The 18468-nt window shown below is 43.7% G+C and overlaps 1 long non-coding RNA gene across 1 annotated transcript in view; it reads right to left on the reverse strand.

Moving 5' to 3' along the window:
- The window catches only part of LOC117767559, a 23535-nt gene extending 6230 nt beyond the window's left edge, over positions 1-17305 (reverse strand). Inside the window, exon 1 of the long non-coding RNA XR_004614902.1 lies at positions 16746-17305. This is a non-coding gene — a long non-coding RNA (uncharacterized LOC117767559). The remainder of the gene's footprint in view (positions 1-16745) is intronic.
- Positions 17306-18468: the final 1163 nt, after the last annotated feature.

The following is an 18468-nucleotide window of genomic DNA, read 5'->3' on the forward strand; positions in this document are numbered from 1 at the left end:
GAGTTTAATTCAATAACCTGCCTTAAATTATGACCTCGAGTCACTTGGCATCACTTGCAGGCAATAAATAATATTTCGAGCCACGAATCATTATTTTGTATGCCTTGAGACTCGTTCACTGTATCGTTAGGTTATTTTACAGATTGTATGGGAAGTTTCAAAGTTGTGTAAAGTATGCTGGGGTAGAATATGTGCCTCAGTTTGCAGAAGAAAAAAAAAACCCCACGTGTTTCAGCAGAATTTGGACATCACGCTCCTCTTTCTCATCATTTATCCCATTCATCTTTAAGTGATTACCATTCAGACTGATCACTCATGCTGTCTCCTCGGGTGCTTTAAAGCTCTGTCTGTGTTTCCCAAAAACTTCTCCCTCTCCTCCCCCCCCCCCCCCCCCACCCAAAAAAAAGCAGAACCTGTCTGATTAGTCTTGTCTCTTCAGCTCTCTGGAAGTTAGCTCCTGCAGCGTGTGAATGTATAATAGGTATGACTGATTTGATTATAGGTTTCTCTCTCCCAGCTATTGTCGTCAACTCTCAGTGTACAGACAGTTACAGACAAATCCTCGTAGGATCATAGAGGAGGAAAAAAAAAAACTGTAAAGCCTTATAGGATGATATCCTGCCAAATGGAAATGGAAGGAGGGGGCATGTGCGGTAATTTCAGGGGGGGTTTTTTGGATGTGGGTGGGATGGGGTGGGGTCCTTGACATGAAGAAGGAAAAAAAAGTTGGGGACCCCCCCCTCCCTCCCTCCCTCCCTCCCCATAAGCTGCCACCACAGCCTGATATTTCAATTTTTTATTTAACTTAAAGAGAGTTGTTGTCACGCCTGCTTGCCCCTCTCTGATATGGAGGCCATGCGTGCAGAAGATGAACTCTCTGCAAAAAGGAACCAGGCAAAGTTGGAATGTCACCCCCCACTCCACCCCTCAATGCACACACACACACACACACACACACACACACTCCTTCAGCACTCCTCTGGCGGATCACTGTCAGATCACTATTTGCATAATTATATGCTCAGCTCAGAAGAGAAAACTAACCCCCAAATTTTACGGGTCAGCTGGCTGCAACAATCAATGTTTTATCGGGTATACCAAAGGGAGAGAGAGGAAAAATATCTTCAACAATCATGGTGGAGGAACTCTCTCTGTTTCTTTCTCTCTCTCTCTCTCTCTCTCTCTCCCTCCCTCATCAATTCAATTCAATTACTTTATTGGCATGACTGCTTATCAGAAACAATATTTCAAAAGCAGTTTAAAAAAATGTAAATTCACCCTTGTCTCCAAAAAGACCTAACCAACCTCCCTCCCTCTCTCTCTCTCTCTCTCTCTCTCTCTCTCTCTCTCTGTCTCTTTCTGCGTGAGCAAATACTTTTTCATCTATTGACTGAGAAAGAGAGAAAGAGAGAGAGAGAGAGAGTATCTGGCTTAAGCTCTGGAGGTGCATTCAAGATTGTATCCCTTCTTCTCCCGTTCCTTTCCCCCTATTCTGCCCCTCTCTTTCCCCCTCTCTCTCTATATGGGCTACTGTGTTTTCTCTCCTCGGCAGAAGAGCCCTTTAATATAAGGCCTGCATGTGCACCACAGAGCACACAACTCGACTGGTTTCGTTAGACATCATTACATATTCATTGACTTGCCGAGAAACCATTTAATCCAGTGGAAACAACTCCTCTCCCTCTTTTCTCTATTCTAATGAGGACCCAGACAACACTTCGGGGGCCTCACACGTCACATTTAGGGGAGAGAGTGTGACTGTGTGGGCTTTATTGTGCAGAGCGAGGACGCGGAGATGCGGATCTGCATGAACGGGCACAGGTGTTGCACTTCTCCCCATAGCAACACGGACATGTTCTCCACTCCATCCAACCGGTCGAGGCAGATGGTCGCCCGCACCGAGTTCCTCCCCCGTTAAAAGGTGGAGACTGTTGGGTTCTCTATAATATAATAGTAAAGTCTCGACCTTAAAAGTGCCTTGAGATAATTTGCATTGTAATTTGATGCCATAAACACGTGAAATTGAAAATGCACCACACAGGCTGCTTTAATCTCGTTATAAGGCTCTGAATCAACAGAAATATCACACATATCATTTTCTATTATGCAGCAGTGCAGAAAACACCTTGTCATCAAAAGTTTTTTTTTACGCAAACAATCTACAGAGAAAATGCACTTCACGTGCAAAACTTGCATGCACACGCAGAAACAGGATGATCCACTATTCCTCTTCCTTTACTCCCACCTGCCCTATAGGGCTAATATGTCAAAGAACTACTATTACAACCATGAAGCGGATATATGTACAGGAAACCGACCACCCCAGTGTACCACAAGCCACAGTTGCTGCTCCCTGGGTTATTATCAGAAGATGCCTCCAGAGACCACAGTCACCGGGACACAGAAGTAGGCTGAAGTTGAACATAATACAAAAAATATGGCCGGAATATTCGTTTGCTGTTTTCTTCCCTCGACTTTGCCGTCCAACACTCGCGAGGAGCCACCACACCGGCACCGTGGCCCAATGCGTGTGCGGTGCGTGCTCGGGGGATCCTGGCATGTAATTCTCGGATGGTGGGACAGCTGTTGGCAGAGCCGTTTTACGGTGTTCAGTCCATTTGGCTTTAATAGCAGCTCTCAGGCGGACCGCTACTCTATCCCCTCACCGCCCCCTCAATTACACCTCCTCTGATACTGCGCTGGCCTGAAGACTCCTGCAGTAAAAGAACACCCTCTGAAATGCAACACCACACTTAAAGAACGGGCTCTGCATTTTAAGATTTTTCAAAGGGGGGGGGGGGGGGGGAGCAAACAAGTGATGAAGGAGGGAGGAAAGAAAGTGTAACACAGATCATTGGTCTGTAGTTTAACAGGCCGCCGACGACTCAGTGGAGAAAATTGGTCATTTAGTCTTGATGAATGACGGAGGAGATGAAGGGGATCTACGGCCACAGGCCTGTGATCGGGGCCTTAATGTGTGTTATTCAGCACTTTGTAATTTGTACAATTTCAAATATCTTTTTGACAAATGCCAATTTTAATTATACGTCTGTGTATGTGTGTGTGTGTGTGTCTGTGTGTATGTGTGTTAACAATATACACAGGAAAAGTTGAGGATGAGAGTAAATTGGCTGCACAGTTCTCACTCATCTTTTCTGCTTTAAACTTAATTTACTATTGTTTATTTTATGTTGTTATTTACGGGTTATTTTTCATTTTATAACCACTTGGATGCACGTTTTGATCCAATGGATTTAAATGCAAATCATATTGTTAAAGGTCTAACACAGGACCAATATTTTATTTAATAATAAAATTCATAAAGACCTCATTGTTGTTGTTTTTCTGCTATATTAATTATTGGTATATAACTGATATTTTTTTAATAATACCGAAATAATATCCAACACTTCTAATAATATAAATAACGTCAAATAAATAACACAGGATTGAAACCTACATTGGATAACTTTTATTTTAAGATATATTGAGGACTCTGAGAACTATTTAATATATTTCGATATAATTAAAAACAACATCTGCAATATTAAAATAAAAATATAAATCGAAAAAGGGAGATATTGTAGTACGCATGAAATAATTATTAATTAAACGAAAATAATATATAGCTAGATAAATAGATAAATAAATATTTATATGCAGCTGTATGTTATTTCAGTGTTGTCTTATAGCTTATTATAGTCTTCTAAAAGTTAATGGAAAGTTAATCTGATAAAAGAAGTGATATTTCTACTGTGATGAGGCTCATATAAACCTTTGTACTCGTCCTAACAACAGCTGCACAAGTGAATTGTCGTCGAGGAGCAGAAATCAAGTGCACTTTCTTATTCCAGGCGAACATTATAAATCGAATGAGAGCGTCTGTGTACGAAACAATATTTTTGTTTTCACTTTAAGTGACGAAATAATTAGGTATTTCCACAAATCCTTATAGTACAATCCTCCAGAAATCAATATCGCACTGGAGCTGGAGACATATCGATTAGTTGGCGTTGAGAGACGAGGCCTTGACTTCCACTGAAAAAAAGGTCTTTCAGCGAATCCTCAGCCACAGAGATATCCCCTTTTTAAAATATTTTTCTTAAAAACACAATAAGTTATTAAATCCGACAGTCTCAAATGATTCAATATTTCCCGTTTTTTTTATTTTTTAACTCTTTAATCGATTGTATTAATTTAAATACTTATAGTAAAATAATAATAATCGATAACTTCAGTGATAGCAGGGACATGTTGTTGACACACAGTATCTTTTAAAAGTAGCCCCAAATTTCAGTTTGATCTTTTTTACACTCACAGAAATAAAAACACGTCAAAATAAAGTTCAACAGTGATCGTGTTATTCCTGTATCTCCTGCACCACACACTTCTCTTTTGGGTTTAAAAGGTCTGAGGGAGAAAAAAGAGAAACCACAGAGTGCAATGCGATATTAAATCACACATTATAGATGAGTTTCATCATGTGGACGCAGCCCTCCGAGGATAAACACGGCGGTGCGTGGGGTGAGAATAAGATCCAAGTTATTATTACTGAGGGAGCGGCCTTTAACTGGCAGCACCCCGGCCTCCATCCTCATTACATCCAGCCCAAAAAGAAGATGAAGGTCTAAATGAAGTTATTGCCATCCAATGAACTCAAATTAGCTGGGCCACACCATGACAGACAGCTCGCGTGGAGAGAGAGGGGAGATAGTGGGAGAGAAAGAGAGAGAAAGAGAGGGGGGGGGGGGCTTGGAGGGATATAGGTGGTGGGATTGGCAGGTGTATGTTTTGATGTGCATTTCATGGTTTGCAGGGCCCCTCAAGTGAACCCGGGCTCATTTTGAATCTCCGTGGTTAAGCGAGTTAATATAGTGTTATTAGAGGGGGCCTGCAGTCACCTTGCAGCCTCGCTCCTGTGATGCACGCTACTCCCCCCCCCCCCCACCCCCCCACCCCCCCCCCCCACCCCCCACCCCGACGGCTTTAAGGACTTTGTTCCCCATCCGTTACGTTTCTTTATCAACCATTCAAATATAACGTTTCTCTGCGCAGCCACGCCACAATCTCTCCATCCGGTTGAATGGCTTTTCTTTCTTGTCGCCGAGGTCCTCCTCATTGTGTTTGGCTACCTGAGTCAGCAGGGAGGATGAAATGAGGGGGAGAGAGAGAGAGGGAGGGAGGAAGGGGTAGTTTGACATGCAGGCAGGGAGACAGGGGCGATGATAGGCGAGGGGGGAGCTGTGAGGAGTTGAGTGAATTTACCTGCTCCTCCGGTGGCGTGTGTGTGTGTGTGTGTGAGTGTGTGTGAAGTTAACAACACAGCGGCCAACTCTACTTTATTGCTGTTTATCCCCGCAGCAAAAGCTGTCAGGTGGTGACAGATTGGCAGCATCTCTAATGAGTGCCCTCCTCGCTCCTCTCTGAGATCCCCCTCTCCACTCACTCACTCCTGATCTCCCACAAATGGACTGTTACTAATGGCATTTATTCTTTGGATAATACACATACATATAGATCAACCAAAACTTTTCACTTATAATATTCAGACTGCATCTCGAAATGTTAAATTTCACAGGTTGTTCACATTATTTAATTATTAATATTGAATGTTGCAATGACTCATTTCGACGTTTAGACATAAATGGGAATAAATACAAAAAACAGAGTTGTATTATATCGACAAAATTGACAAAATCATTTCTAATGGAGTGAACTTTACAGCAAAATGTATAAAATGCAACTCAAACTGAGAATTCTTTATTTTCTTCAAGAGCTTTTTCAGGTCTATTACAAAAAACATCAAATTAAAAGTAAAATACTTTCTATATTCGACAGTCTGTAAAATCTAAATGCATTTCCGGACACTGGAGTGCATAAAAAAAGATAATTCCATTCCATAATATTGTGCCATTTTATTGTATCTGAAATTACAAACTAAACATATTTTTAATGGATGGAAAAAATACATTAAACACTGTTTCCTTTGATCTTGGTGAGATCAAAAGCACACAATTTACGTACAGCACCATTTACATCCACAGCTATATATTCAAATATTAATATTTATAGGTTTATTATAACGCTCCAATGAATTATCAAAGTCATGCTTTAGCCCCTAAACTTTCGACCCTCCATATGTCCGTGGATTTTTTTAAATAAACGAAGACGTGCGAGCTGTGTCTGTTTGGGTGGAGGGCTTTGATATTTTCACTCACACACAGATAAATGGAGGCTGTCAAATAAATCAGCGAGCCCAAGGACTTCAAGTGTGTGGAAAAAATCTCTCGGGGAAAAAAAAAAATTCAACAGGAAATCCAACCAGAACTGACCGGGTCTCATATATACAGCTCCCCCGAAATAACAGTGGACTCAGGGCTGTATTTCACTCAGAGCCTTCAGTGGGATCGGTGCTTATCTCGCCAACACAGCGCCGCTGACCTGTAGGCTGCAGCATCAGAGGTGTGTGTTTGTGTTAAGGTGTTAACCTGTCAGGGGGGACTTGTTAGGACTTTAACTCCGACTGCTGGCGGTCTCCAGACGTCCGGGGGTGGCATCGATTTGAAACTTGTCCTGTCTAATTTGATGATAACATCCAGCCTCGCCCCCGCCGCAGCACCATGGACAGCGCACTGTCTTGACCTTGCCTCGCTATCAAATTACCCCCCTCGTCTGGGCCACGGTGGTGGGAGAGCCCGGCACCAAGTTACTATCTATATAGTATATAGAGAGAGAGAGAGATGGAGGGAGGGAGAGAGAGAGAGAGAGAGAGAGAGAGAGAGAGAGAGAGAGAGAGAGAGAGAGAGAGAGAGAGAGATTCGCTTCTTCCACCAAAAGACAAATCTCCTGTGAAGCCAGCACTCCCTTCTCCCTTCCTCTCTGTGAAACTGTGGTAAATCAGCAAGCGGCTGCACGGTTTACATTGGCCGCTGCGCTGACCGTCTATGTAAACAACACTCACACAAAGAATTCATTATTTTATGTCTTATTATTAGTTTTATCGTTTAAGAGCTTGTCCGCACCCTGCACGACTTCCCACAGTCTAGTACTCAACTTAAACTCCGCTCTGTTCACTGGTTTTCCAACTGACCACATTTGATCCAGTGATATAAAAGTTGAGGATCACATATACTCTTACAACAATATTCACCAGTTGTAGAGGAAGTGTTCAAATCCTTTCACTGAGGAGTAGCTGCAGTTCACTGCATAAAAAAAACCCCTCTATTAATAAAGTCCTGCTCTGAAAATGTCATTTAAAGCAGATGAGTACCGTTTGAAAATGTCCTCAGAGTAAAACTAATGATTCTGCGAGTGTTGCTATTATATATAAATATCACTGCATCACTATTACTGATGCATTAAGGTTTAAGTAGCATTTCACTGCTGCAGCTATGAAGCCTTCCATGCAATAGGCTCGTGGCTCTGTGTAGCATTGCATCATATTTCACTTACTCATTTGTATGTGAAATATTAACATGTTAACTGAGTAAAACGTACAGTTGGCCGAGTTGCACTCCAGTAACGTCTTTTTCTAATGGACAAATTCAAAAGTAGAGTTTGTAAAAGTGTGTAAAACATCCCTCAGAGCATGTTTTCCCATCGTCCCATTTGCGAAGCAGACTGAAAGATTCCATCCACTTTCACAGAGCAGACAGGTCATCGCTCCATCACACACCAGTCAGAGACCCAGCAGAACACGCTATGGGCACGTCCGGTGGAATACACGTGCATGCAAATAGTTGGGTAGCAAACAAGCAATTTATTTCGTTTTTTTCTTTTTTTGTTTGTTGCAAATCTCCTCAGAATAGTTACACCCTATCAGCTGGTGCGCATACTGTGGTAACAAGTTGATTTGAGGACCAGCATGTCTAAAGTTTGAGAGAGAGCCCGAGGCAGTGACGGGAGGAGGATTTAGTGGTGGAGAAAGAGAGATGGGGAGAGAGAGAGAGAGAGAGAGAGAGAGAGAGAGAGAGAGAGAGAGAGAGAGAGAGAGAGAGAGAGAGAGAGAGTCTGTTTGATGGAGCTCTACAGCTTTGAGACAGCTTGTTAATTAAAACCCCGAGAGATGAGGCTCTGCAGCCACCGTCCATATCACAGCACTGCTAACTATACTGACAGCAAGTTACTTAACAAGCGAGCGCCTCAATCCCATATACCTTTTTTTATCACGAGCAAGCAGTGAGATATTTTAATTCGTTAAAATCCCACTGTGCCGCTGAAATATCTTGTTTTCTACTTAAGGGAACTATGACAAACCTCCGTATTCTCTGTCATTCCATGGATAGAGCCCAAATGGCTGCTTACGCCTCAAAATCCACACGCCAGCTTAAATGTGGCAAATTCGATTAAGGAGGGAAAGAAAGGAGTGTCGAAAAAAAAAGAGTGAATTAGTCTCGACATAGGTTGGGTGGTATTAAATTCTTAGCTTTATATTCAGGCGTTGGAATTATATCCAGAATCAAAGTAGCTTGCGATTTCAGGGAGGCAGATATGCCTCAGTGCAGATACAAAGAGGCAGCGGCATTAAGTCAAAAACAAAGAGGCTGCAGCGTGTGCGTGTGTGTGTGTGTGTGTGTGTGTTTGTGTGTGCGTGTGTGTGTGTTTTTTGGTGAATGCGTTTTCTGATCATTTTCAATCGAGGTCATCTTACGCTTTGTCCCCATGCATTATTCCACCTTAATTGAACCCGCAACCCGCCCTTTGCCAGCGGGATCTCTGAGCTCTATATGCATGCGTGAGATGATGGCTTGTTAAAGTCGAGGAAAAACAAATACCAAGAGAGTCTTACTCAAGCACTCAAAAATGTATGATGGGCCCACAAGAAAATAATTGAAATGCTGCTTCCCTAATAACGTGCTGGACCAAACTCCTGTAAATAGCAGAGGAGAAGAGGAGACGTGGGCTTTGAGGTAAAAAACCTGACTGGGTTTCTTTTTCTTCTTCTTCTGGGGGGGCTGCAGGTGGAGAGGAGAGACCCCGTATACAGTACAAGCAAACCTGCTGTGCCACACCACCCAGGGCCCGACGGGGGAGGAAGTGCGTGCGTGCGTGTGTGCGTGCGTGCGCGTAATACAGCTCAATCAACAATGAACCATTGTCTGTTGTAAGATTGTCCTGTGAACTTGAAGTGACCCTATGAAGTGTGAGGTGTATCATTTACTCAGGTCTACTATAAATACACTGTTTAAACAAGTTTTACTCCCTTTAAAAATATTTCACTGATAATCGATCCACTCTGCACACAGCAACCTGCTCGAGTTTTATTTGTGTTGTAAATGTCTTCGTTTGAGGAATAAAAGAATTGATGAGAAAAATTCTAAATCCACAAACTTGCACACGCACTGTGCTCATCTTAAACCACGTGAGTGAAAATGTGTCACCTGGATCCGAGCTGTGATGTGTGTGGCAAAATAAAGACGCTTCAAATATCATCATCATCATCATAAATCAACCCAGCTATCGACAAAAAACCATAAAATAACTGAATCCTCATTAAGACGTTAATTTACTTTACACACACACACACACACACACACACACACACACACACACACACACACACACACACACACACACACACACACACACACACACACACACACGTCTTTAAATAAATCACCTCAGATTAAAAATGCATTTTACATGATTATGGCTCAAGTTAACAACTCGGTTTTGGAATAATAACATGTGTGTGTGTGTGTGTGTGTGTGTGTGTGTGTGTGTGTGTGTGTGTGTGTGTGTGTGTGTGTGTGTGTGTGCGCGCGTGTGTGCGTGCGTGTGTTAAGGCCCCTGCCTGCACCTGATGTGTTTGCGGCTGGTCTGGGGCCACGGCGCTTTTTAAGACAGCTGTAAAAGCCTCTCCAAGTCTCCAGCACATTCATCAACGTCAACCACCGACAAGCTGCTATTTAGTGAAAGTGTAACTGCAGCAGTATATTTTGGAGCAGAGTGGACCACTCAGCAAACAATACAACGCTTTTAGCTCGTACCCTCATCTAGAACAGATTATAAAGTCACACACCAGGACACGCACACATTGCTGCAATAATAGTATATAGGCAGATTAATTGCCGTTAATTGTATTATTTTTTTTAATGCAAGTTGTAGCCTCTGTTTCGCTTTATTACAGCAGAACACACACAATCACGTGTCACGATAGTTAACAGCTCATAATAAAGATTTTTATTTGCCAAATATTTCTGCTGTGTGGATGTTGGATAATCGATATTATGTCGTCTTTGTTGCATCAGATTAAGTGTGTGCATGTGTGTTTTAATTACTGAGACGGTTATTTGGAAATGGATCATTCAAGTCCTCCCTTTCAACGTTTAAATGTGATTCACTGCACATGTTCTGCAGCGTTACATTGCTAAAACAAACAATTAATTATCCGAAGCTCAAATAGTGCGCGATAGTCTGCGTTATTATGGGTTTGCATTAAAATTAAATGCATTACTGCTCGCGTGGTTTTAATCGGCGCAGCTTAGCAAAACCAACACAAAAAAATCACAGTCGACATATAGAGGATGGGGCAATTATAAAAACTTCCTCCACTATTCACAGCGGTGCAGGGATTTATACGTTATATTCATTACAGTCGTTTGCGGCGGCTGGAAATGTCCTGGTTTTGAGGAAAACTGGCTCATGGAAACGCAGCTCGGTGCGGTGAGCGGAGAGCACTGAGAGGAGAGAGCGAGCAGAGGGAGAGGGTGTGAGGCGGTGCTTGTGTCAGAGGGTCCCACAACGCAGAGCGCCATCTAGCAAACAAAGGTAGAAACAATAACAGCACAGAGGGTCTGAGGGAGAGAGAGGGACAGAGAGAGAGGGAGAGAGAGGGAGAGGGAGAGAGAGAGAGAGGGAGAGAGAGAGAGAGAGAGAGAGAGAGAGAGAGAGAGAGAGAGAGAGAGAGACTGTCTTTACGCACACGGCGCGCACAGGGGCGCAGAGGGACGCCACAACAAAGCGCAGCGGTTTAGCGCCTCTCGAACACTAAAAACTTTGTGTATCATGCACGACATATAGCCTGATCCCAGCCCTGCCGTGCCGTGCCGTGCCGTGCTACGCAAGCGTGCCATTTGCACTAGACTAACACACGATCCAGCTCCACTTGATACATTTGCGTTACAATGTAAACTCTGCTGCCTTTAAAAAAAAAAAAGAAATGATTGTATTATTTCCCACCAGGTTCATATTTTAATGAGCATCTGAGGGGTCAGGCCAGCGGATCAGTCGCCCTGCTGAAAATTGGGAGAAGTTTTAATGTCACAGTGGGTGAGGGAGGGTGAGGGCGGCTTGTGACTCCCCCCACTTGACAAAAATCAATCGATACTATCGCTCTCGAGCTCCATCACAGCGTTTTACTGGGGATGCGTGTGCGTGCGTGCGTGCGTGTGTGTGTGTGTGGCAAAAGCAAACAATACATCTTCTGTCGAGTACATAGTTGCAAATCAATTTTATAGTATTATACAGTATGTCTGCTGAGAGGTGTTAAGAGGAGTGGTTTGACCAGATAGAATAAAAAAAAACACAGGATGGGGGGAAAAGTGCAGGGATGGTGTGTGTGTGTGTGTGAAATGGTCAGTAACATGTTTCCACTCGCTGTGATCCCCCCCCCCCCCCCCCCCCCCCTCATCCTCACACCGCAGACCACTGTCTCACACAGACACAAGTAAGTTGTCCTCCCTTGAACATCATTACTGGTGATGCCAGTGCAATAACAGCAAGAGTCGTTACATGGCCACATACAATATCAGCAGTAATAATAATGATAAGAGAGGTATAAGAGCCTGCTGGCACAAACACCATTACTGCAGCAATCAATGCTCCATGTGAAACGTCCAAGCTGCCGTGTGTTTCATTTAATTCGACTTATAAATTATGTAGTGCACATTATAACTGAACTTATTATCATGTATTTATCTCATACACGAATAAGGGCTAACTTTTTTATTATTAAATTAGTGTCTCTCCGCCCAGGTCAAATTATCAAATAAAGAAAATCCTTTGTTGTTTTGTTTTTTTCTATGAAGTGAAAATAAATCTAAATTTCCAATTCGGACACGTCACTTAAACATGACATTGAAGTGTAATAATACTAAAGGCAGCGTGTGAGTGATTAGTCGGTTTCTGCGGTGATATATGAACCGAGGTGTCAGGGGCAAAAATTCTCATATTCGTTATCTTGTCACTTGCTGCTCGACAACCAGCAATTTGTGACAATTTTTGGTTCAGCTCGAGGCTTTCAATAACCGCCCCCCCCCAACTCTTACACACACACACGCGCGCACACACACGCACACACACACACACACACACACACACACACACACTGCTCCTGTGAGAATAAAGTTTATCCTGGACGGGCAAACGCATAACTGGACCACTAATGCAGTTTTATAGAAATAATTAGAATGGAATTGTGACTCCTTCCACCCTAATTTTATGATGACATCTGTGTGTGTGTGTGTGTGTGTGTTGGATAATAAATTGATGGATTTATTAATTAATGGGGGGGGGAAATATTTGTAAAATATTTATATTTACCACATGTAACATAATCTTCAATTTGACACAATGTGGCAGATGGTGATTTCCTTTCATAAAAAACTGTATATAGAATGACACAATCTCAACATAACATATAGAGCAAACGTTTCCATTATTAGTCTGAACACACTGGCTCACAATTTGGAGCACACATACATTTCGTTTATACTCTTCCTAATTTCTCCTCTTTCTTTTTTTGGTCCAGTAGAAGTAAATCCCTGACATTCTGCACTATTTACAAAAATTGCAGCTCATAACCTTGAAAATTATAGCTTTGCTGCTCCCATGGCAAACCTCTGGTTCTAAGAGGCAACCTTTTTAGAACGGTTCTCTGTGTGTCCCCGCCGCTGCGCTGCTGTAAACCTCACCGCGAGACGACGTGAACATGCTGCACATCAGTGGCGCTAGAGGAACTCTCTGACCACTGCACTGGCCTCCTCAGTTGAATCCATCCACCATTGAATTTGCACAAACCAGAGGAAAGGGAGAACTTTGCAAAGCCCGATTCTTTTGTGCACCTAAACCTCTGTGATCCACACTCTGGGCCCCACGCACGTCTTATTTTTTTTGTGCAGCATGTTCTGCAGGCCATGCGTTACACTGAGAACCCACCTTTCCTCCTCAGACACCCGTGGAAAGGAAAGTGAAGATGTGACGGGGCACATTATTTGAAGTATGACGAGCTTTGTGGTTTTTTCACCCCCCCCCCCCCCCCCCCCCCCCCCCCCCCCCTCGCCTCAAATATACACCCGCTTTCAAATAAGCCTCTTTGGCAATCCCATGCCGACCCCCCTCCCCAACACACACACACACACCCCCTGCCACCTTGACATGAATGGACGACTGACCTTTAGGGCCGTGTCCACTCTGCGGTCCAGTTTTTATCCAAATAAGCCTTCTCCCCCCCACCCTGCCTCATATGGTGCCAGCGATTCTTCACTGATATCATCAGTGGATGCAAATGAATTTGGACGGGGGGTGGGGGGGGGGGGGGGGGGGGGGGGGGGGGGGGGGGGGGGGGCTGCAGGGGATGAGGGGGTGGTATGGGTGGTGGTGGTGTAGTCATGGACAAAATACCACACTGGCTGCAGAATGCTGCATGTGGAGAGATGGGAATATTGAAGACCCCGCCACCAGAACCATCCCTGAATTCAATATTGCAGAAAAAAAGAAAGAAATACACATTCCTATTCCAGAAATCTTGGCTGTGAAATACCACCAAGGAAAAAAAAGAATCGCCATTCAAATGAGATGCGTTTATTTCTGCATGGCCTTTGAAGAGAGGAGAGGGGTCGTGTCACTCAAACGAAGGAGAGGGCCACTCCGCTCTAACCCCCCTCCTATTTGCTCTCCCTCTCTCCCTCTCTCCCTCTCTCCCACCCTTCCCCTCTTCTCCTCTCCCGCGCCGACCGACCCCCACTGCACTTCTTGCGCACGCACGCACGCACACGCACATATAGCACGCAGGCTTTGGGGGCGACACAGAGGCTAGATTAGAGCTTTGCTCCTTTAACAAGGGAGAGGAGGCACTTCTATAATCACAGCGGCGGTATGTGGGGCCACAAAGAGTTTGCAACCAGGGGGCGACTGGTCTTTCTGTAGAGTGGTCCAAGCCCTGGTCGAGCCAGAGGAACGCATCTATCCAACAGCATGACCACGATCCAAGAACAGAGTGGTTATGGTGCGTAAAGGGGTTATTAACCCACAGAGCGCAGGGAAGGGCCACTTCTACATCTTCAAACAAGAAACATGGCGTAGCGCGATTTAAGACCATTCAGCACGTTAACAGAACGCAAGAGCGAGTGATCAAGTCTTTATCTAAGAGGAAGAAAGAAAGAAACACATCCCTTGTTCCTTGTTGGTGATTTGGAGTTGTGTTTCTGCACGACTATACCTCCATCTCCTCCCTCCTTCCCTTCCTTTACGCACAGCAGTGTAACATGGGCATACAAATTTGATGGATGGTGCTGAGTAAGATGGAAAAAAGAGACACGTATTTATCAACATGCCGCATGTCCTCTGAGGTGAGAGAGAGAGGGAGAGAGAGAGAGGGAGAGAGAACCAAGCATGGAGAGACTAAAGGGAGTCAATGGGAAACCTTACCACTGTCAGGAGCTCAGTTCTCAGTGGCACAGATGAAAAATACCCTTCAATGCATCGTTCCAGTAAATCATAGTACACCTACAGTAAAGTGCAGCAGCTAAACACACAGAAACAATAGATAGATAGATAGATAGATAGATAGATAGATAGATAGATAGATAGATAGATAGATAGATAGATAGATAGATAGAGAATATTCAAATACTATTCATGATTTGCTTTGTCATGTTCATAGAATCGTTTTACTGCAAAAATGCACCCAGGATAGTTTTTTATTTTTATATATAAATATACTGAACCCATGGACTACTATGGACTACTGAACCCATGGACTCTAGTAATATAACTGCATTAGTCTATTGACCAGTTTATTAGCAAATGGCACTCTTGCATGTGTTTTAGTGGCGAGGCTGGATACCTGTTGTAAAGCTTACCAATGTATTGTCAGTGGATAATATAGCTGAGGACTACAGAGGTTATAGGCTCAGTGGATTATATCTTTACAAGCATTATTCTGCCTGAGTGACTGGCTGAAAAAAAACCCTGCACAGCCCAGCTACAACAAAGATTGGTCAGGCATGAATGCGGCCTGTGTGTTTTGTCTATTAATCCATCAAACCGTGAAGTGGGCACTATTTGAGCTCTATACTTTTGATGAGAATTTGAAGTTGTTTCTTATTTATCTCTCTCTCAAAAGTAAATTTCAGAGTGGTTAAAAAAAAAAGAAGAAAACTGAACATGCAAATAAAGTGGAGTGGCCGGAACTTTTTTTTGGGTATGTTTTCCTTTTTTCTTTGCATATAATGCAGAGAAAATGGGTCACCAATAAATTCTGCCTCAGCATTTGATGTAATTGCAACAAAACGCTGCTGAGTAAAAATTGAGGAGCTCGCTGACTGTGGTGACACACACACGCACACACACACACACACACACACACACACACACACACACACACACACACACACACACACACACACACATACACACACCCACACACACACACACACCATCTGGAGAGTATTAGAAAGAGAAGCCGTAAATATTGCTGAAAAGCCCAGGCGTTATCAGGTATGTAAGCCCAGGCCTAACTGCATGGCCTCCCATATGTTGACATAATCAACACTGTTGGGACGTCTATTAAAAAACACGTAACTAAATTTAATAAATGAACACAGTGATCAGAAAAGAGAAAATTCAATTTGTTTGTGCAGACATCCCTGTGGCTGTTTGCACTGTTATTATGGGATGAACCGCTGCAGTGCTCATGGGATGTTAGTGCTGAGGTTGCTGTTCTGCGTTTGGACCAGAAGCAACAGGTTAAGTGGTTTCAGCTCCAGCTTCTCCCTCCTCCTCCTCCGCCCAACTTTCATCAACAGCTAATGATTATTCACCCTGACATTTGTTATTATTATCAAGTCGCTTTGTCTTTTATCATGGCATCACTTCGCACGCTGACAAACACACAAATACACACACGCACACACACACATCCTGCCAAACTTGACTGGAGAAACTAGGAGTTCCTCTGGAGCTGCAAACAATCTGTTACATCCGATTCACGCTTTCCCCTTTAAAACCAAGCATTTCCTTCCCGACCATCCGAGTCTCTCTCTTTCCCTGGAAGGTATAGTGTGGTTTATTCCACGCAGGATTTATACATGTTTCACCAACACACAAACACACACACACGCATGTAAACACCTAGATCCACGCACTCTTCGTATATGGTCTAACAAGTGAGAGAGAACTCTCTGGAGTTTAATGCCACGTGTTGATTAATTTATTGTTGATGACAAGCGCGCACACACTCTCCCACTCACTCACACACACGGACACACGTCCATCCTCTTTCACTTTTTAGGTATATATATCCCTCCTCCCCTTTTCTCTTACACTTCTCCCTCTCTTTCTCTCTCACTCCCCCTGGCTTTATCCGTTTCAGTCCGAGGAGCACACAAGAACACTGTGCAAAAGACACACAAAGAGACACACACACACACACACACACACACACACACACACACACACATGGGAGAAGGAGAGACAGAGTGAGAGAGAGAGAGAGAGAGAGGGAGCGTCAAAAAGAGCCTTACTTTTTTTCTTTTCCTGCCGTGAATCTTCATCCATCCGTCGCTGACAGAGTTTGACTTGATCCAACGCGTCGCCTCCTCCTCCTCAGCGCTAAAAAACACTCGCGTGGTCGCGCGCTTTAATTAATATATTTCTGGGCCGCGTCCCGCACTCAGAAGCTTTGCAGAGGGAAGAGGAGTGCAGATTGAGACATATTGAGCCCGCTTTAAAAAGGATCATTTCATCATGTGGGAGGTTGGGACACACAAAGTTTGGACCCGTGACTGGCATTCCGGAGAGACATGCATATTTTAAAAACAACAAAGCAAGACAGAGACTGGGGCCCCGGGGTGGGAGGGGAGAAAAACTTGGAAAGAAGTTACTATCAGATGAACAGCTGTCATTGTTGGGTGAAGACTGGAGCGCGTATTAGGATATAGTCATCTGAAAAATAAAGGAGGTTGTCCAAGAAATGTCAGTGGTGTCTCTCTATCACTTTTACGCATTTGACGCGTGTGGATTTATCCCCAAAAATTGGTTTCATCCTGAAAAGAGTAGTTGTGAATGATTTGTAAAGGCCACTAATGCAAAAACACAACTTGAACTTTTCAAACATGAAAGATTTTGAATTTACTGCTTTTGCTCTTCGGGTGAAATGCTTATTTTGTCCTACAGCTTTTGGCGAATACGAATAATAAAGGATTAATAAAGGATTAATAAAGGATTCATAAAGGATTACGCCAAAACAACTTTTAAAGATACAAAATATTCAGCAAATGTTCGAAAACCAAAGAAAAACCCAACCTACGTGTAAAGAATATTATAATACTGTTGAATTTGAATAATCAACATTCTCACGATGAAATGTAAAGGCTCTGTTATTTTGTCATCCTCAAATATCTAATTAAAAGCAGTTAAGGTTGCGATTTTTAACGTCTCTACTTCTATTTTGTCAAGTCACACACAATTGTATCCCTCCCAAGGAAAGCCTGTGTGCTTAGCGCTGTCACTTCTGCACAGCTTTTACAACATCACCCCCTCCTCTCTCTCTCTCTCTCTCTCTCTCTGTGTTTTACTGGAAGGGTTTCTCTCTTGTGCACGGGGTCCATTCGTGCACAGAAAAAAAGCATGAGTGGAGAAGGCATAAATAAAAATGTGTTGGCTGTGACGAGAGATCTGTCCGCTGGAAATGAAGGGCCAGGGGGAAGAAGACAAAGGGGGGAAAATGCATGCAGTGGTGTAGAGCTGGATATCTCTGTTAGTTGTCAGCGTTTAGTCCATGGCTGTGGAATGCTAATGAGTGAGGTCTCTCTCCCTTTCTCTCTCTCTTTCTCTCTCAATCCCCCCCCCTCTCCTCCTATTCCCCTCTCACCCTCCATCCCCGCCCCTCTGTCTCCCTCTCTTTCGCTCTCTTTCGCTCTCTCTCTCGGGGAGAAAAATCGGATCGATAGCTGACCCGATGGTTTTGGCCAATGCTTTATTTATCTGGCCAGGCAATGATATTATCAGCCTTGAACGTTATATACAGCAGACGTCTTCCTAAATCAACACAAAGGGATCCGCTTACACAGCGATCCGGGCTTTCTCACAACCACCTCTCTCTCTCTCTCTCTCTCTCTCTCTCTCTCTCTCTCTCTCTCTCTCTCTCCCTCTCTCTCTCTCTCTCTCTCTCCCTCTCTCTCACTCGGCCGGTAGCGCGCGCACACACGCGTACGTACGCTTGGTGGCTACACGCTTTTACGCACG

The sequence above is a fragment of the Hippoglossus hippoglossus genome, chromosome 9 (genome assembly GCF_009819705.1).
Source record: "Hippoglossus hippoglossus isolate fHipHip1 chromosome 9, fHipHip1.pri, whole genome shotgun sequence".
In the NCBI taxonomy this organism is placed as follows: Eukaryota; Metazoa; Chordata; class Actinopteri; order Pleuronectiformes; family Pleuronectidae; genus Hippoglossus; species Hippoglossus hippoglossus.